Raw genomic sequence first — 21,172 nt, 5'->3', positions numbered from 1 at the left:
CAGTGCTGAAAAAGAAAGGCCTGGTGACCTGCTTCTGTAAAGATTATGGCCAAGAAAACCCTATGGAAGAGTTCTACTCTGTCAACATATGAAGTCACCATCAATCAGAATCAGGGCTTCAAACCAGTTCATTTGCATTTCTAACAATTTCTCAGGCGATGCTAATACTGCTGGGTAGGGAACAATTCTGAGAATCACTAGTAGAGCAGTGGTTCTCAATATATTATACGTAAGAATCACCTGAGGGTTCTTGTTAAAATGTAGATTCTGATTCAGTGTATTTGGGGTGGAAATCCAGGTTCTCAGCAGGAATTTGAACCAGAATGAACCAGTTCAAAGCTCTAGTCCCAATCGATTTGATAGCAAGAGGTTCTTTTTCCTGGCTTGCTGGGCTTAAGTCAGAAACCCAAGTTAAGTCAATGAGCACATGGCATTCCTTGGCACTGTTCTTTGTTCTGACTTGGCCCAATTATGCTGAAGGAAAAGCCTTTCTACACAAGGTTAGAGAGAAGTTGTTTTCTTCTCTCCCTAGTTGGTGGTGGAGGAAGCAGGCTCACAGTACTGTTTGAAGCCAATTTCTGACCACATGGGAAACCAGCTTTGGAATGAGACCAGCAGTGTGGCACTCAGAGTGAAGAGAAACAAAGATACTGCGGCGTCCTGGCTCACGCTATTGAGCTCCTGAATCAATACGCCCTAACACCAGATAGACTTCTATTTTGGGACTAATAAATTTCTTTTTGTCTTATTCAAATTAACTATTACTTAGAACAGACAGCATTCCAAATAACACATTGGATGAAGTAATCAGCCGTTTTGGAGGAATGTCAGAGTGGGAGGAATCGTTCCTCACTTTTCCTAGCAGATCCCAGGACAAGTCCCACGCCAACGAGGGGAGGCCAAGCAAGAGAGAAATGAGCACATGGCATGAAGTGGTTAAGCATCGGGAAGGCCTGTGGTTCTGCTACCAGCTTACACCTGGAAATGTGCTAGGGGATGAGGGGCAGAGGGTCATGTAAGAGAGTTGAGGCAGCTGACTTGCGACCTCATAGGGACAGTAAAGCCTATTGCGATTTTGTAGTAGAGGGCTGCAGGGTGGTCTGCTTAGGCTAAAGGTCGAACGGGAGACATTGCCACATCCCAAGATCCAAAGAGAGGGGCGAATCAGCAAGGGAAGACCATGAATTACACCAGACCCAACAGCAGTAGATGCAGCGAGGTTAGAGTTTCACCAGATGAGGCTCCATGTCTCTGAACTTGAGATCATGGGGGACCGGCAGAGGAAAACGATATGTAGGTAAGAGTGTAAACTTCTCCCTATACCCAAACAGTGACAAAATTCTGATTCTACTACCACATCTAATATATAAAGAAGGAAAAAAAAAAGAAAAAGAAATCCATAATGCATTGGGACCTGCTGACAAATATTAGAACGTTATTTAGTATAGAAAAAAAAAAATGAGAAGACCCTAAATTGATCAAAATAATAAAATTGACACAGAAATTGAGGTACTGTTGAAGGTTGTATTAAGTAGCTGTTAAACTCCTATGCTTAAAAATATTTACTGACATGGCAAAAGGTTCACAATAAACTGTTAAATTAATTAAGCAGGGTAAAAAACTATATATACATGAATTTAATATGAATATAGTTACATTTATGCATATAGAATGGATCTGCTCTGTGGCTGCTGGCATTATGGGTAATATTAACTATATTTTCTGCAATAAGCATGTATTACTTTCTTCTTTTCTACTGTGGTAAAATAAATATAAAAAGGCATGTATTACTTTTAAATTTAAAAATATCTTAATTAAAGGAGGCTGGCTTCATTATACTCATGTGACCTGATTAAAGTTATGTAATTACAGAAATAATAAAAAGTCTGTGGTTTTTTTTTTTTTTTTTTTTGTATAAAGTGACAAGTGTAATATGCCAGCTCATTAGAAATGATCTAGATTATAGTTCTATTTAGTTGGCATCAGCCTCTCCCCTCCCATCTAAGGGCTCATTAGCTGTGGATACAGGGCAGAGACAGATAAACAGGGGGGTTAGGACAATTGGCCAATCCAAATGTGGCATGCCCAGTGCCCGCCGTGCCCAGCTGAGTACCAGGTTAATAGGAGTAGGGGCCAATACAGAGATGTTTATCTTATGGCTGGGACCTTCTGGTCTCACACAGCATTGTAATCCAGATGACAGAGACAGCCCTACATTTGGTCCCAGGAGCTAAGCATCTTTTTTTTTTTTAATTACGTAATGAATTAATTACTATTATTTTCATTGCGCTTTAGGTGAAAGTTTACAGCTCAAGTTAATTTCTCATTTAAAAATTTATACACACATTGTTTTGTGACATTAGTTGTAATCCCCACAACGTGACAGCACGCTCCCTCTTTCCATCTTGTTTCAGACCTCGTAATAGGGTTTTTTTCTGGGATAGTCTTCTACGGTTCATATCCCACCCCGCACCAGATTTTGACATTAAATCAAAGAATTTTATTATTTTTTTTTTCTTGCCAAATGCTTCATTTTATTTTTCCAATGCAAGGAAAACAGCTTTCTGAGTTTTAACACTTGTGATGAGTCTTCGAAAGCAGACCCTGGAGTGTTGGGGGCCCAGGAGTTATCAAGTTGGAGGCCTCTGTGAAATATTGACTTAGCGGACCAGCATATTTCAGACAAGGATTCAAAATGAGAGTCTAGGTTTATAGCCTTGTTTCCTTCTCAAAGCAAAGATGGCCTTGGAAACATGCAAAAACATCTGTCAAAGAAGAAAAGAGGCCTGTCTTCTGGCACACAATCAGAAAACACTAAATGGTTTGTTGCACCATCGTTGATAACATTAATGATATTAAACCCACTGCCATGGAGTCGATTCTGATTCATAGTGACCCCATAGGGTTTCCAAGGCTGTAAATCTCTACGGAAGCAGATTGCCATATCATTCTCCCGCGGAGCCACTGGTGGTTTCCAATCGCTGACGTTGCGGTTAGCAGTCAAGCACTTTGACCACTGCACCACCAGGGCTACTTTTAATGATATTAGTGGGTAACAAACAGCATCAACATCTCTTCATTCTAATAAGCCAAGAGAAAAAAAGAAAGAAAAAAAAAACTGCATTTGGCATTACAATGTCACTTGGAAACAGGCCTTTTTTTAAAAAAGCTGCTGGAGCCCCAGAAATGTTTAACAGTCATTGTCTGAATTCTGAGAATATTTGCCTGTCCCAGCTTTATCAGTAGGACTAGCTCTTTAAAAATTATCAGCATTTCTTTTCTTTCTTCATGAACTAATTTTCCCTGGGTTATCAGGATACAAAGGACTTCTGGGACAAAGCAAACCTTGGTTAATTTGCTCTATCTCCCACTGCCACAGCATGGGCTGGAAATTAGACTTTGTGGCCAGGAACAGTGGAAAGGGGCACCTGTTCAGTGTCCCTGCTTTCGCTTCCTAGCCAAGGATCTTTATGGATAACTGCCTCACTGTTAATTTAATTGATCTGCTTGGTTGGACCAGCAGCACGTGCCCTGGGCTTTGGCAGTTCCCAAGCAAGGATCTACTTACCATGCACCTTACTTTGCTGACCAAAGACTTCTTATTAGAACATGTTTATTTCTTCCCTAAACACTTAATCATCTTTCTCATGGAAGCTTGCCTATACCTTGTGGAAACACATGGATTCTATGCTTAATTTTTGGCAACACGCTCTACTGCTCAGTATAAGTCATCGAGGCTTTCTCCTTTGACACAGATGTGTGTGATGGAAACAGCAAACGCAAAGCGACTGACCAGTTAACAGACTGTGGAATGGAAAACAATCTTTCTGTGGAGGGAAAATATATAAAAAGACATTATGGACTAATATAAGTAAAAAGCAATGATAAAAAAATACAAGAATCACAACAGAGTCAACTGAAAGCAAAAAGAAACAATCAAGAAATACATGATTCACAAAAGAATCCGATTTCAAGTTAATGCAAAGATGTCATCATCAACCATTCTACTATTTACATCTTCAGAGAAATAAATGCAAATTGCTGTGGAACGAACAAATGCCATTGCAAAAACCTATTACCATTGTCTATTTAAAACATTTTCATGGTTTTGAAGAAATTAGACAATATGCTTGATCTGGCCTTGGGATCATAGATCTCCCACTCCAGACTGAGACCCATCCCAATTTATTGTTAGCTGATGAAACCCAAATATGACAAGGCTCTCTTGTGGCCCAGTCTTTGACTGAAAGAAATAGCAGTGTAGCTTCTGAGGCCTTAAAGATAAATATAAATCTTTACTATAAGTTTTTTCAGAGATGTATTACAGGGGTTTCTTACAGTGAGTTGGCCAAAAAATTTTGAAATATCCTCTCTAGATGCCACTATCCAAGTTTCCCCCAAGAACAACTGCTAATTTTCTCCCTCTCTCTCCACACATTGCTTTCGCCATCATGTGGCTTCCCATTTCCTCATTTCAGATCCCTTAATATTCCTGTTTGCCATTCTTACAAAATGTGAGCTCGTCCCACACTCTTACAGCACTATTATCCTTTGGAGAATCATCTTCCTTCCCATCCCTAAGTTTAAACTCTAATATATAAAATTCCTTACCCTGGTAAGGGCGTAATGTCTCATCTCTTCAGTGCGGGCTATGCTTAGTGACTTGCTTCCAAAGGAAGTAACTTTACAGTGGAGAAATCAGTAAACACTGCCTTAGCCAGGTGATCAAGGCTAGTAGCAACACTGGTGATAAGTCATGTTGATAGTATGTACCCTTGATATAATGAGTTAAAAATGCCATGTCATCTCTGTCGACTTCTTCACACAAGGCCATGACCACAGTCTAACCATGAAAAAAAGTTGCTATTGTTGTCCAGTGCCATTGAGTTGGTTCTGACTCATACAGACCCTATGTACAACAGAATGAAACACTGCCCGGTCCTGTGCCATCCTCACAAATGTTGTTATGCTTGAGCCTGTTATTGCAGCCACTGTGTCAATCCATCTTGTTGAGGGTCTTCTTTTTCTCCGACTCTCTACCAAGTATGATGTCCTTCTCCAGGGACTGGTCACTCCTGATAACGTGTCCAAAGTATGTGAGATGAAGTTTTGTCATCCTTGCTTCTGAGGAGCATTCTGGCTGTACTTCTTTCAAGACAGATTTGCTTATTCTTCTGGCAGTCCATGGTATAGTCAATATTCTTTGCCAACACTGTAATTCAAAGGCATTGTCTTGGTTATCTAGTGCTGCCATAACAGAAATACCACAAGTGGATGGCTTTAACAAAGAGAAATTTATTTTCTCATAGCCTAGTAGTTTACAAGTCCAAATTCAGGGCGTCGGCTCCAGGGGAAGGTATTCTCCCTCTGTCAGCTCTGGAGGAAGGTCCTTGTCCTCAATCTTCCCCAGGTCGAGGAGCTTCTCAAGTGCAGGGACCCTGTGTCCAAAGGACACACCCTGCTCCTGGTGCTGCTTTCTTGGTCATATGAGGTCCCCCATTCTCTGCTTGCTTCCCTTTCCTTTTTATCTCTTGAGAGATAAAAGGTGGTGCAGGGCCACACCCCATGGAAACTCCCTTTACATTGGATCGGGGATGTGACCTGGTAAGGGTGTTACAATCCCACCCTAATCCTCTTTAACAAAAATTACAATCACAAAATGGAGGACAACCACAGAATACTGGGAATCATGGCCTAACCAAGTTGATACACACATTTTTGGGGGGTTGTAATTCTATCCATGACAGGCATCATTGTTCTTATTCATTGTGCAGCTTTCTTATGCATATAGGGCTATTGAAAACACCATGACATGGGTCAGACACACCTTAGTCCTTAAAGCGACATCTTTGCTTTCTAACGCTTTAAAGAGATCTTTTACAGCAGATTTGCCCAGTGCAATGCGTTGTTTGATTTCTTGATTGCTGCTTCTGTGGGCATTGATTATGGATCCAAGTAAAATGAAATCCTTGACAACTTCAACCTTTTCAATCTGCAATCTTTTCTCCACTTATCATGATGTTCCTTATTGGTTCAGTTGTGAGAATTTTTGTTTATGCTAAGGTGTAACCCCTAGTGAAGGCTGTAGTCTTTGATCTTCACCGATAAGTGCTTCAAGTCCTCTTCATTTTCAGCAAGCAAGGTTGTTATCTGATTATCGCAGGCTGTCAATGAGTCTTCCTCCAATCCTGGTGCCACGTTTTTCATCATATAATCCAGCTTTGTGGATTATTTGCTCAGCATACAGATTGAATAAGTATGGGGAAATGATACAACCCTGACACACAACTTTCCTGATTTTAAACCACACAGTATCCTCTTGTTCTGTTCAAATGACTGCCTCTTGGTCTATGTACAGGTTCCTTAATGGCACAATTAAGCCTTCTGGAATTTCCATTCTTGAGAATGTTAGACAAAATTTGTTATGAATAATCCACACAGTCAAATGCCTTTGCATAAGCAATAAAACACAGGTAAACATCTTTCTGGTATTCTCTGCCTTCAGCCAAAATCCATCGGACATCAGCAATGATATCCTTCGTTCTACTTCCTCTTCTGAATCTGGCTTGAATTTCTTGCAGTTCTCTGTTGATGTACTGCTGTAACCACTTTTGAATTATCTTCAGCAAAATTTTACTTGTGTGTGATATTAATGATATTGTTCGATAATTTCCACATTCTTTTGGATTACCTTTCCTTTGAATGGGCACATATGCGAATGTCTTCCAGTCTGTTTGCTAGGTAGCTGTCTTCCAAATTTCTTGGCACAGATGAGTGAGTGTTTCCAGTGCTGCATCCATTTATTGAAACATCTCAGGTGTTATTTCATCAGTTCCTGGAGCCTTGTTTTTCACTAATGCCTTCAGTGTAGCTTGGCCTTCTTCCTTCAGTACCATCAGTTTTTGATCATACACCACCTCCTGAAATGGGTGAACATTGACCGATTCTTTTTGGTGCAATGACTGTGTATTCCTTCCATCTTCTTTTGATACTTCCTGCACCATTTAATATTTTCCCCACAGAATCCTTCAATATTGCTACTTGAGGCTTGAATTTTCTCTTCAGTTCTTTCAGCTTGAGAAATGCTGAGCGTGTTCTTCCCTTTTGGTTTTCTAACTCTAGGTCTTTGCATATTTCATTATAATACTTTATTTGTCTTTACCAGTCACCCTTTGAGATCTCCTGTTTAGCTCTTTATCATTTCTTTGTTTCACTTCAGGAAAAAAAAAAAAAAAAAGGCTTAGACAGACCCAGATTGAAAAACCATTCTACAAAATTCCTGACCAATACTCCTCAAAACCATCAAGGTCATCCAAAACAAGGACAGAGAAATTGTCACCGCCCAGAGGAGCTTAAGAAGACATGACAACAAATGTAATGTGGTATCCTAAAAGACATCTTGAAACAGAAGAAAAGACATTAGGAAAAACCAATGAGATCTGAATAAAGTTTAGAGTTTGTTTTTTAAAGAAAAGGGCAGTTGAGTTTTTACATTTGGACCAATTGTCTGGTGAAGGCACACACTTTGGTTGTCTTGCCACGGGACATGATGATTCTTAAATAAATTTGCCCCAGAGAAATTCCAGTTCCCATGGGCTCTAGGCCTGCCCAGGTGTTCCATCAAAAACCCCAACAAAGTCAGTAGCCAAAAGTAATAAAAATAAAAGGTAGATCCAACTTTTCTTGCATATTTGAAAGAAAATTAAGAGATCCAATCCATAACTCGTCACAGCATTTAAAAAATTCTTTTTCTCTAGTTTTCATATAAGCTTGCAGTTTTTCTGGCTTCTCTCATTCTACAAATCCTCTACTTCCTATTCCCTACCTGACTCTTTCTAAAGCTCCATCACTCTTGCCTTGCCTGTCTCCTGTTCTCTCATTCCTTTCCCCCTGCTTCTTCTGAACTTCTTCTACCCATGATCCAATTTCTGACATAACAAAAGCCTGGGACCTTACCCCAAAAAAGACAGACCCCCTCAGAGAAGAAGCTGAGTAATCAAAGACAAAATTCTCTTTAGCAGGTAGTAGAAAAGGAAATGAGGGAAGGCTGAGAACCCTGTAAGTTAACATAAACTGTCCCCATCACAAACAAGCATTAGGAGGACCATAACAGTGAATGGGGATGTAAGGTATTTCTATAACAGGAATCAGATAATCTTGGTTTAAATTCCTTTTTTTTTTTCCTCCTGTTCCTGCCTGCTTCTGTGACCTGCTGTCATGGTTTCTTGAAGTCCCTTTCCTTTCCCTCCATCTTCAGCATGCCTTTCTGTTTCTCGCAATCTGGAGGAGCCTAACTCTTGGATCTTTGAGGGTGTAGTACTGCCACATGTTATTTCCCTTATTTTCTTCTGTGTCTTCTTTGTTCATTATCATTCTTCACTTTAACAAATACCTATTTAAGCCACTATAGGCAACATCAGCCATAACATTTACAAGGTAAACTCTATGCTCCATACAGATAGAGATCATGTCTGTCCTGTTTCCTTTTGTGCCCCCTGTTTCTAGCCCAGAGTAGGAAACCTAGCATATTTCGTGAGTGATCTTGAGAATAAGAGTGACAGATTTTTCAATTGTAAAGCTCAAAATTTAAGCAATATTTGCTTTAATCACTTTGAAGAGATTTTATGTGGATCCACACTGCATGGGATACACAAAGCATCAGTGTGGACAGTGGAGGCCATAATAGCCTTTTATAATCAGATGGAGACCTTAGGTAAGCTCACTGCCTTTTGCTTTACATCTGTTAAATGGGGAGAGTTAGGTTAAGTAATCTCTGAGTTCCTGTTGGCTCTTTGCAATGTGACTTTGCAATTCCTTCCATCAAGAAGTGAGGCTGTGGTTTACTTTGACAAATAGAATGTGGTGGAATCACAGCGTACAGGTTCTGAGTCTGGGAGTTGAAAGGACTTGTGTGCTTTTTATCTTAACATTGGAACCCTTTCTCCATCATGGAAACCCTGGTGGCGTAGTGGTTAAGGGCTACAGCTGCTAATCAAAAGGGCGGCAGTTTGGATCCACCAGGCGCTCCTTGGAAACCCTATGGGGCAGTTCTACCCTCTCCTTTAAGGTTGCTATGAGTCAAAATCGGGTTTTGTTTTGTTTCTTTTGGTTTTCTCCATCATGTGCGTAAACGCAGGCTAACCTGCTGGAGGACACGTTACCCCTAACACTACGGTAACAGCCAACAAATTCCAGAAACAGAGCCTCTCAACTGACTGGAAGCTGACTGCAGATGGATGAGTGAACACAGCTGAGACTACAACTATCCAGCTGACCCCAACTCAGAGTTCTGCCTCACAGAATGATAAACCAAATAAATCACTATTTTAAGTTACCAAGTTAAGAGGTAGCTTTTTTTCTACACAGTAATTGCTAACTGACAGAACTTTCAGCTCTAAAATTCAGTAAGCCTATTACTCTTCCTCACTCGTACCTTCAGGAAATCTCTGAGCAAGAAGAAAATCTAAAATGCTCAATGCATTGTCTTGATGGTCTGTTGTCTGCTTTTGTCTAACCATGTAATCTCCTGTACCATTGTTATATTGGCTATTATAAAAGCTCTGACAGACATTACTGAAATCTAGTCCATACACTATCCCTGAGATATATCAATCATTCAGCCTGTCTATCTGTCTATCTATCTCTCATTTATTTATTTATTTCCATATTTGACTAAGATTAAGATGCCTATGGCTCTTGAGGGTCACTGGAAGAAACTAAGGGAATAGAATATGTCTGTCTCCTTTCCTCTGAGAGCCCTCGTTTTTGAAGATGACCAGCAACCTTTTGTTGTCTTCAGATGCCTGGGACATTTCCTCATGAACATCTAGGGCTTCCTTTATCAAAGCTTGCTGGTTCTGCGTCCCGTCAGATCAGAGCTCTGCTCTCTGCATTTCAAGGTAGCATCTAGTTATGTAACAGATTGGCCTTGCTGTTGGAGATTGAATTGCATCAGCCAAAAAGACAGGGTGAAATCTTAACCCCTGATACCTGTGACTGTGACCTTGTTTGGAAATAGGAGCTTTGAAGATGTTTTTAGTTAACACGAGGTCATACAGGAGTAAGGCTGGCCCTGTTCCAATATGACTGGTGTTCTTATAAAAACAGAAGAGACACAGAGAGTCAGAAAAACAGAAGGAAGACAACCATGTGAAGATGGAGGCAAAGATTGGAGTGATGTCTCTATAAGCCAAGCAATGTCAAGGAATATGTCAGAAGCTAGGAAGAAGGCAAGAAAGGATCTTCCCCTAGAGCCTTCAGGAAGAGAATGGCCCTGTGGACACCGTGATTTCAAACTTTTAGCCTCCAGAACGGTGAGACAATACATTTCTGTTGTTCTAAGCCATCCAGCTTGCAATATTTTTTTTATGGCAGTCCTAGGAAACTAAGGCACCTGCTATGATGTGGCACGTCATAGGAAAACTCAGTTCAAATTGGCTTAAGCAAAAAGGCAGATTTTACTGGTTTCTATTACTCAGGGGTGTCTTGTTTCAGGCATCGTTGCTAATAGGTTTCAGTCTTTTTTGTTCCATCGATGGTCTCTTTTCCTTTGAGCCTTTGTTTACAGGCAGGCTTTCCCCATATGGTGTCAAAATGGCTGTCGGGAGCCCTAGACACGTTTTCTGCTGAATAACTACAGCATAAGGAGATGTTTCCCTTCCCAATAGTTCTAGCAAAATCTGGGGACCATTTCTCACTGGACTGCCATGTTCTGCCTGTACCACGTGGGTCACATGTTCTGCCTGAACCAATTACTTTCTCCACAGGAATGGAAAATGCTAATTGGCCAACCTTGTAACCTGCTAGCCCCTGGGAAAAGGGTAGAGTAGATGTGAGGGTGGGTTTAGCATCATTCAATTATATGAATCGAGAGCAAATGGGCTTCCCAAAGGACCATCAGGTGCTGCTATTAGAAGGGAGAACAGATTCTGGGCACGCAAAGTAGCAGTTTCCGTGAGAGCTGATTTCCAGCCTGGCAGGGGGAGCTTTAGAAAAAAAAGTCACCTCCAGAAATAGTGATTTACTTGGTCTGAGGTGTGGCCTGGACATGAGTATTATTTTAGAAACCCCAGATGACTCTAAAGAGCAGCCAAGGCAGAGAATCCCTATATTTGGAATATTAATAGCTAATAAAGCCTTCACCTTGGGGAGGTCTTGAAGTGCTATGTGTCAGTCTTAAAGACTGAATCTCTCCAGGTAGAATTTCAGACACTGGGAAAGCTTAGGAGTCAGGTGGTGCAGCCGACATGGCTGAGGCCTAGTTAGGCAGACAGGAAGCACTCGTGGTCCCCAATTTCAAGTATGTTAACATCCACCTACTGAGTACACAAACAGCCAGCCCCTATGACAACTTTTAAAATTAAAATTTGAGAAATCTTTTGTTCCAGGAAGTCAAAGAATCCATTATGACACCCCCAATTATAGAATGAAAGGCAGAGAAGATTAGCTACCCTGTCACAGGCCACAGGGTCCAGTGTGGAGGCCCTCGGGAGTCCCTGGCCTCATTCAGCCTGTCGAGCCCACTCCTGACACCCCTCTATCCCATGAGTTTGGGGTAGAACACTCCCACCTTTGCTGCAGTACTGCTTTGCCCCAGCTGGCCTGAGGAGGTAGGTTCTCCTCATCTTCCCAGTGAGGGAAGGTTCTGGCCAATCACAAGAAGCCAGCCTGAGTCTGCAAACGTTGGGGATGAGATGGCAAAATCTGTTTTTGGAGCTGCGGGAGAGGACGTACCTCTCACCTCAAGGAGATGCCCCAGAAAGCTTGTTGTCAGGTGGTGGCTGGCAGCAGCACACAGCCCTGGGGTGGCTGGGGGTTTGGCCAACTGGAGCTCTGCACCGAGGGCCGGATTACCCAGCAAGCAAGGTACACGGGCTTACTTTTGTGTACTTACTAATTTGTAGTGCACAATTTCTCATGGGTTTCACCACAAAGATATTACTGTAAGCCTGTGCATACCTTGCTTACTGGTTAATCTGCCCATCTGCTTCCAGAATCCCATACCTGCATTTACCAGGGTTGAGGACCAGGACAAATCACACTAGGGCTCCCTTCAGAATTTTTAGTTTGGGAGAAACCAAGGAGAAGAGAACATTCAGGGAGAGGCAGTGTGGTGCAGTGGGCAAGGTAGGGGACTTGAAACCCCAGCCCTAACACCTTGATGCCTGTCCTGTCTTCCTCCACTTGGGCACCTGACAGAGCTTCTCTGAACCTCAGTTTCTTCATCTTGTAAATGGGGTACTAGATGCTTTCTGAGAATACTACAGGCTCTGCAAGTTTTGAGAAAATGATGCAGGGAGGGCCCACCAATCTGCTTTGCCTTGGGGACAACTAGTGACTTGGAGTCGATGGAGTGTTTATACAAAAACAAACAAACAAAACAAACAAGCAAACAAATCATACCAGGAAAAACAAAACCAAACCATACCAGGTGCATAAGCAGTGTGTATCCAAAGTGTGTCAGCAGCAGCCAAGCCAAGTCCCCAGACCCCCATCCCGGTTTTTGTTCCTATATTAATCAAGGGGATGGTCTGCAGTTTTGCAAATATGGAGGCTCGAGCCCCTTCCTTGTTTGTTCCTCCCTCCTCCCTCCCTCTGTGTCTCTCTCCTTCTCTCCCTCCGCCTCCCTCGCTTCCCCCTTCTTCCCCCCTCCCTTCCTCTAGGGTTTACTGATCACCCAAGTTGCGATGACGTGCCAGGCTTAGGGCCAAGTGCGAGGGACCGGATTCATCAGTGGGTGGATTAGAAGGCTCTGCCCCAGCGGACTGTCCCGGGGGCAGATGTGGAAATAAACAGCGACAATTCAGCTCCCCGGGAGTACCCACGGAAATGAGCACAGGCGGTTTACGAAGCCCCCCAAGAGGACCCCTGACTTAGGGGATGCCGTGCTGGCTGCCCTCGCCTGAGTAACAGATTGTAGGGGGGCAGGGGAGGGCACCACGACATCCCTGCTACCCCCTCCCGCCGCCTCCCCATCCCTGACTGTGCCGCAGTGAGTCAGGAAGCCCGCCTCCCAGCCTGCAGCGCCGACAAATCACCGCCACCCGAGTCACTGCGGCACGGCCAGCAGGGCCTCTGCCTCCCCCGCCGCGCCCGCGCCCGCCTTCTCCGCCCTCAAGCCGGCGCCCTCGGCCTCTGCTCGCCGGGGACCTGGCTGTGGCACTGTCCTCCCGTGGCCCCGAGCGGTGCTGCTAGAGGGAGAGGAAGCGGGTGGGGTGGCCCTTCTGCAGGGGGGCGGGCGCCAAGCGTCAGAGTTCCTTTTCATCAGGGGCCCGGGGAGGAACAGAGCCGACCAGATGACTCAGGACTCCCCAAGGGGCGAAGCCACAGGGGTGCAGACAGACGGAGCTCGCCGGCTCCAGAAGGACAGGTGGGAGGCGAGGCGTCTGGGGAGTCTCTAGGCCTCACCCACGGCGGCCCTGCCCAGACGCTTAGCTCGGGTGTCTGCAGGAGAAGCGGTGTATTCGGGTGAATTCACACCAAGCAGGTGACCTACAAAAAGCCAGTGAGATCTCAGAGGCTTGAGCGTCCCCAGAATCATCACCCTGCGGGGCGAAGGGCGAGTTATTTAACTCCACTGGCCTTTCTACCGACCCTTCGGGAGGCAAGGTCAGAGGAGGTTGGATTGAAATGCAGGGCAGCAATGACAACTACGATCATTTCAGCCTCAAATCACCCAAAGGGCCCAGCTCTGCAAAGTCACCCAGAGTGCTGAGCGGCCTGCTGTGGTTGGATTGAGCTAGGGGGACGCTAACACCCTCTACCACCACCACCTCCACCAAACCCGTTGCCGTGGAGTCAATTCCGACTCACAGGGACCCTCGGTTACTAAGTAAACAATTGCCGTGGAGTCCATTCCAATTCATAGTTACCCCGTTTGCAAGCAGAGTAGAAGTGTGCTCCATTGGGTTCAGTGGCTGATTTTTCTGAAGCAGATCATTAGGCCCTTTCTCTGAGCCCCCTCTGGGCGGACAGGAGCCACCAACCTTTCAGTTAGCAACCAAACACTCTCCATCTGCACCACCTGAGTCATGCCAGCTGTTGTGGAGTCGGCTCTGACTCATAGCCACCCTACAGGACAAAGTAGAACTGCCTCATAGGGTTTCCAAGGCTATAAATCTTTACAGAAGCAGACTGCCACATCTTTCTCCCGAGGAGTGGTTGGTGGATTCCAGTGGCCGCCTTCACTAGCCATGGACTAATGGCAGGAACAGGATTGCCTTAGGCCTCTGGGATGAAAGACCAACTGCAGGCTTAGATGTTCTGCCACCAAGATGTGCCGTGGTTTGTGTCAGCAAAGCATGACTTGGAATCTAAGCTCATAAAGGAGCAGTGAGAAGCTCTTTGTTTCTCTGATCCAAACCAGGTTGTTTTCTGATGAGGAAGTGACAGTCTGTTCTTCACAAAGCAACCAAGGTCCTCCTCCTTGAACATAAGTCAGATCATACTCTCACGTGCTCAGAACCCTCCAATGGCTTCCCATCCAAAGTCATCACCAGGCCTAAAAAGCCCCCCTTGGTTGGGGCCCCTGTTAACCCTGACCTCATGGCCCTTGGCTTTCCCCTAACTTGCTCTCTCCTGCTCTGCTGCAGCTACCTCACCTCTCCCTTGAAAGCTGTTGGGCCCAGCTCAAATGCTTAGCTTGAATGTCTGCTCACCATGCATGCCCAACTCCGGGCTTTCACACGTGCTGTTCTCTCTACCTGGACTCTCTTCTGCCAGATATTTATTTCATTTAACAGTGCCCAAAAGACCACACTATACAAAACAGCATCCCACCCATAGCTTCATCACTCTCTAACCCTGTAAACTGGTTTGTTGCTATCATTCCCTCTTTATATATTTATCTATCTATTGTATATCTCCCCTAGAATATGAGTCCCTGAGGACAAGGATGTTGTCCTGTACACTGTTCCATTCCCCATGCCTGGCACACTGTAGGTGCTCAATAAATATTGGTGGAAAGAATGAGGTCAGTACCAGCCAAGGCATTTGCTCAGCTTCATACAGGCCATTTGTGGGACTGCCAGGAGTTGAACACTGGTCATCCGTCATCTCCTCCTAACCTAGGACTTTTCTACCATTCCACACTCAAGGTGGTTATTTAGAAATGAACTCAAAATGAAATCAGAGTGGACAATGCCACTGAGCAAGACAGTCACCTGCTCATGATGCAGTATTTTAGTCCTCTAGCCTCCCTAAAAGCCTAAATGCCCTGTTACTATGTTGGTGGTGGTGGTGGTGCCGTGAGTCAGCTATGACTCATATTGAGCCCGTGTATAATGAAACAAAACTTTGCCAGATCTGGTCCCATCCTCACAACAGTAGTTTGAGCCCATTGTTGCAGCCACTGTGTCAGACCATCTTATTAAGGGTCTTTGTCATTTTCACTGCCCCTTTACTAAACATGATGTCCTTCTCCAGCAATTGGTCCCTCCTGATGATATGTCCAAAGTAAGACAAATAAAGTCTTACCACCCTACTTCACCCTAAGATGTAAATATAGAAGTAGACTATAAAAGTAGTGAGTTCCAATAGATGTTGAGAGGGTTATGATGCACCAACTTCTAGGCTTTGCCAACATTTCTTCTTTAGTTGCTCTTGAAGGCTGGGCTGGAAACCAAGGTTTATGGAATTTAGGAGGGACTACGTCTCATTCTAGCCATGAAGGCTTGGAATTCTGTAGTTATTTTTGGAAGAGTGAGTCCTGCCAATTGAACCTAGACTTGTAAGCTCTATATTGATATTTTGAAATATGGCTGAGGGTCATTCAGGCAAAGGTAAGACACCTAAGTTGTTCAAACTTGTGGAATGCAACATGGACATCTTTTGACCCATGCCAACTAGTTCTTTCTCTTAGCAATTTTTTATTTTCTTTTCTAATTTTGAATGTTAGAAAAGAGGCCCAAGAATGTTAGCAATGTTAGAACTTTTAGAAGTAGATGATGTAAGGAAATGAGTCCCAGAGTTAGAGACAGGGAAACGGGGTTTGTGTCTGGGTTGCTCTGTGTACCAACTCTGTGACCACCTTTGTACTTCAAGTCCTCATTTGAACAAACGGGGTCATACTATCCACCTAAGAGTATTGTCATTCATGAGGATCAGGTGAGTTAGTAGGGAAGAGCATGTTATATAAGTGGTACAAAACTAGGTATCCAATGCCTAGCACAAAACAACATATATATACATATATATATATGTATATATATGTTGTTTTCAGGTGCTGTCCAGTCAGTTCCAACTCATAGTGATCCTATGCACAACAGAACAAAACACTGCCCAGTCCTGTACCATTCTCACAATCTTTGCTATGCTTTAGCCCATTGTTACAGCCACTGTGTCAATCCATCTTGTTCAGGGCCTTCTTTGTCTTCGCTGACCCTCTACCTTACCAAGCATGATATCCTTCTCCAGGGACTGGTCCCTCCTAATAACATGTCCAAAGTATGTGAGACAAAGCCTCAGTATCCTTGCTTCCAAAGAGCATTCTGGCTGTACTTCTTTAAAGACAGATTTGTTTGTTCTTTTGGCAGTTCATGGTATAGTCAATATTCTTTGCCAACACCATAATTCAAAGGCATCTTCTTCGGCCTTACTTATACATTGTTCAGCTCTCACATTCATATAAGGTGATTGAAAATACCATGGCTTGGGTCAGGTGCACCTTAGTCCTTAAAGTAACATCCTTGCTTTTTTTTTTTAAACACTTTAAAGAGATTTTTTGCCTCAAATTAGCCCAATGCAAATACATCGTTTGATTTTTGACTGCTGCTTACGTGGGCATTGATTGTAGATCCAAGTAAAATGAAATCCTTGACAACTTCAGTCTTTTCTCCGTTTATCATGATATTGCGTATTGGTCCAGTTGTGAGGGTTTTTGTCTTCTGTAGTGAAGGCTGTAGTCTTTGATCTTCACCAATAAGTGCTTCAAGCCCTCTTCAATTTCAGCAAGTAAGGTTGTATCATCTGCACATCACAGGTTATTAGTGAGTCTTCCTTCTATCCTGATGCCACATTCTTCTTCATGTAGTTCAGCTTTGCAGACTATTTGATCAACATACAGATTGAATAAGTGTGGTGAAAGATATAATCCGATGTACACCTTTCCTGATTTAAACCACACAGTATTCCCTTGTTCTGTTTGAATGGCTGCCTCTTGGTCTAAGTACAGGTTCCTCATGAGCACAATTAAGTGTTCTGGCATTTCCATTCTTCACAATGTTATCGATAATTTGTTATGATCCACGCAGTTAAATGCCTTTTCATAGTCAATAAAACACAGGTAGACATCTTTCTGATACTCTCCGCTTTCAACCAAGATCCATCTAATATCAGCAATGATATCCCTCATTCCTCGTCCTCTTCTGAATCTGGCTTGAATTTCTGGCAGTTCCTGGTCAATGTACTGTGCAACCACTTTTGAATTATCTTCAGCAAAATTTTACTTGTATATGATATTAATGATATTGTTCAATAATTTCCACATTCTGTTGGGTCACCTTTCTTTGGAATGTGTATAAATATGGATCTTTTCCAGTCTTTTGGCCAAGTAGCAGTCTTCCAAATTTCTTGGGATAGATAAGTGAGCACCTCCAGCATTGCATCTGTTTGTTGAAACATCTCGATTGGTATTCTGTCAATTCCTGGAGCCTTGTTTTTTTGCCAATGCCTTCAGTACAGCTTGGGCTTCTTCCTTCACTATCATCAGTTCTTGATCATATACTACCTCCTGAAATGGCTGAACATCAGCAAATTCTTTTTGGTACAGTGATTCTGTGTATTCCTTCCATCATCTTGTGATGCTTCCTGCATCATTCAATATTTTGTCCATAGAATCTTTCACTATTGCGACACGAGGCTTGAATTTTTTCTTCAGTTCTTTTAGCTTGAGAAATGCCAAGTGTGTTCTTCCCTTTTGGTTTTCTAACTCCAGTTCCTTGCATACTACGTTATAATATTTTACTTTGTCTTCTTGAGCCACCCTTTGAAATCTTCTGTTCAGCTCTTTCATTTCATCATTTCTTCCATTTGCTTTAGCTTCTCTAAGTTCAAGAGCAAATTTCAGAGTCTCTACTAATATCTACTTTGGTCTTTTCTTTTTTGTCTTTCTAATGGCTTTTTGCTTTCTTCATATATGATGTCACCCCACAACTGGTCTGGTCTTTGGTCAGTAACGTTCAATGGGTTAAATCTATTCTTGAGATGGTCTCTAAATTCAGGTAGGATATACTCAAGGTTGTACTTTAGCTCTCATGGACTTGTTTTAATTTCCTTTAGCTACAACTTGAACTTACATATGAGCAATTGATGTTCTCTTTTGTAGTCGGCCCCTGGCTTTATTTTGACTAATGATATTTAGCTTCTCTATCATCTCTTCCCACGGATACAATCGATTTTATTCCTGTGTATTCCATCTGGTGAGATGCAGATGTATAGTTACCATTTACGTTGTTGGGAAAGATATTTTCAGTGAATAGGTCGTTAGTCTTGCAAAATCCTATCATGTGATCTCCTGCTTCATTTCTATCATCAAGGCCATATTTCCCAACTCCTGATCCTTCTGCTTTGTTTCCAACTTTCACCTTTCAATCACCAATAATTATCAATGCATCTTGATTGCATGTTTGATCAATTTCAGACTGTAGAAGTTGGTAAACATCCTCAATTTCTTCATCTTTGGCCTTAGTGGTTGGTGGGTACATTGGAATAATAGTCATATTACTTGGTCTTCCTTGTAGGTGTATCAGTTAGAGCATTGTACTTCAGGATAGATCTTGAAATCTTCTTTTTGATGATGAATGCAGCACCATATGTATATATGTATGTATGTGTGTGTGTGTGCATGTAACAAACAAATTTGAGACCTAAAGTCCACCCTTCTGGGGTTACAGTTAGGGTGGGGACTGTGTCCAAAATACAGCCCACTGGGGCACATTAAGAAAGGGTTGAGATCCAATATGGAAAATCTATAGATATCAAGAGTCAAGGCTGAAATCAGCACTATGCCAGGGACAGGGGGAAAATGTGATCAGTGAATGAATTAGGATGTTTGGTGATGCTGAATCATAGGTTTGGAACAGGTGAAAGGTTGGAGGAACCAGACAAATGGGTGACATTTGAAACTGAAATCAAACTGAAAGTGGAAGGATAAAAGAATTAGCAGGGTGCAGGGGCTAGTTCCTATCTTCCTTTCTTCTTTCATTTAGTAAATATTGTTGAGTGATGACAGGTGGTAGGCACCATCTTCTTTCCATTTTCTCCAGAAAATTGTCTGCAGATAAGTGATGAATGACCAAGGCCTCTTTCCTTCAAGTGGGCTGGTATTGGTACACCCACTTCCTCTTAGCATGGAGCAGCTGCTTAAAGAAGCAGGGGATTTAAAACTCTTAAACACGCTGGAAAGAATAAATTTTCTATAGATGGAAACTGTCACAGATTCCCAGGGAGGCAGGAGAATTGGGTTTTCTGGAACTTTGGAGATTATTATGCATTCAGCAAAGCTTAAGGAGCCCTGGTGGCACAAGAGTTAAGTGCTCAGCTGCTAACTGAAATGCTGGCAGTTTGAAACCACCCAGTGTCTTTGCGGGATAAAGACTTGGCCATCTGTGCCATAAAGATTAGAGCTAAAAAACCCCATGGAGCAGCCCTACCCTGTCATATGGGGTCACTATGAGTTGAAATTGACTCAACAGTACTTAACGACAACAGCAAAGCTGAAATGGGAGAATCAGACTAAAGAAAACATTCAATCTATCCTTTTACTGTCAATCTATCAACGCCTATTCTATATTTTCTACTTGCCTACCTCTGTGTTGTCTGTTTTATTCAATAATGCCTTGGAGGTTGGGCAGCCTGTCTTCACTGCACATCAAACACTAGGTTACAATGTAAAGAGGTGTGTAGGAAATATTGTCAAATGGCAATGTGTTTTCTCTGTTGTGCTAACCATAAAGTAGCCTTTGAATGCACATTTTCAATAATTTATTAAATATTTATCTGGTACCTATTGTGTTCTCTTTTGTGGGTATAATTTCACTTACTTTATTTTTACTACCACCTGGATCTTTAATAATAGCTTTCTCTAATCCTATGATGACAGATCTGATAATGAAGCCCTGCTAACATGGGACTCGAGAAAAGGCAGTGATTCAGTGCCTAGAAAGAAATAGGATGATGGTAATAACCCAGGCAGACACCAGTTGCATTGAGTTGGAGACAGGAGGATAAAAATGGTGGTGTATCAGTCAGCTATTACTACATAACAAATCACCCCAATACTCAGTAGCTTCAAACAACAACCATTTTTTTCTTGCTCTGTGTCAGTGGTTGGTTGGGGATTGGATGATTTAGGCCAGTCTCAGTTGGGCTTGGCTCAAAGATGAGGACTGTATCTAGGTCTGTACACATGTCTCTTATCTTCTTTGGTCCAGTGAGCTACCTTGGGCAGATAACAGGAGCACAGAGGGCAGGCCCAAATGAGCAAGCCCATTTCAAGTCTTGTTCACATCATGTTTACTAATATTTCAGTGGATAAAGCAAGTCACACTGCCATGTCCATCATTAGTGTGCAACACAGAATGTGTTCTGTCTCTCACGGAATGAATTACACAGGGCACAGATGCACCTGAACAAATGATATCAGTAATGCATACATAAGTACCCAGTTTCTGCATTCGTTCCCAGAATATGGAAAAAATCCCCTTATTCTACTCTCTGATGTTCTAACTCATCAAAATCAGTCAATCCGTGGATTAAACTGTTTCTGGCAGCAGGTGGAGTATCTTCCCAGTGAAGGCCTTTTTGGCTGTTGATTCATTGGTGAGTCAGATGCATTGCTAGACACGGAATCAAAGGGTCTTGTGTTCAAGTTCCAAAGGCACCATTTATCATCTTTGCAATCTTAATTAGTCCTTTAATCTCTCTGAGCCTCCTTTTCCTCATCTGGAAAGTGGAAGTAATGATTCATGCACTATTTATCTCAGGGTTGGTGTAAAGATCAAATCAAATGAAATCATGAATATGAGTGTGTTCTGTAAACTGGAAATAGCTATGTACATGCAAGGAGTTATTATTACTTGGCAAAGATCTCAAAGCCTTCTGGCGGGTACTGCTTGCATTGGAGATTTGTAGAAGTCAATGGAAAACTACAACAACCCAATTGCAACATGACTAA

The 21,172-nt window shown here is 42.7% G+C and overlaps 1 long non-coding RNA gene across 1 annotated transcript in view; it reads left to right on the top strand.

Moving 5' to 3' along the window:
* Window positions 1–10,144: 10,144 nt before the first annotated feature.
* LOC126067474 (uncharacterized) overlaps window positions 10,145–21,172 on the top strand; it is a 109,262-nt gene continuing 98,234 nt past the window's right edge. Inside the window, exon 1 of the long non-coding RNA XR_007515413.1 lies at window positions 10,145–10,313. This is a non-coding gene — a long non-coding RNA (uncharacterized LOC126067474). The remainder of the gene's footprint in view (window positions 10,314–21,172) is intronic.

This window comes from Elephas maximus, chromosome 25 (assembly GCF_024166365.1).
Source record: "Elephas maximus indicus isolate mEleMax1 chromosome 25, mEleMax1 primary haplotype, whole genome shotgun sequence".
Classification (NCBI taxonomy): domain Eukaryota; kingdom Metazoa; phylum Chordata; class Mammalia; order Proboscidea; family Elephantidae; genus Elephas; species Elephas maximus.
The sequence above is the reverse complement of the archived record's forward strand: the minus strand, read 5'-3'. Positions and strand labels throughout refer to the sequence as shown.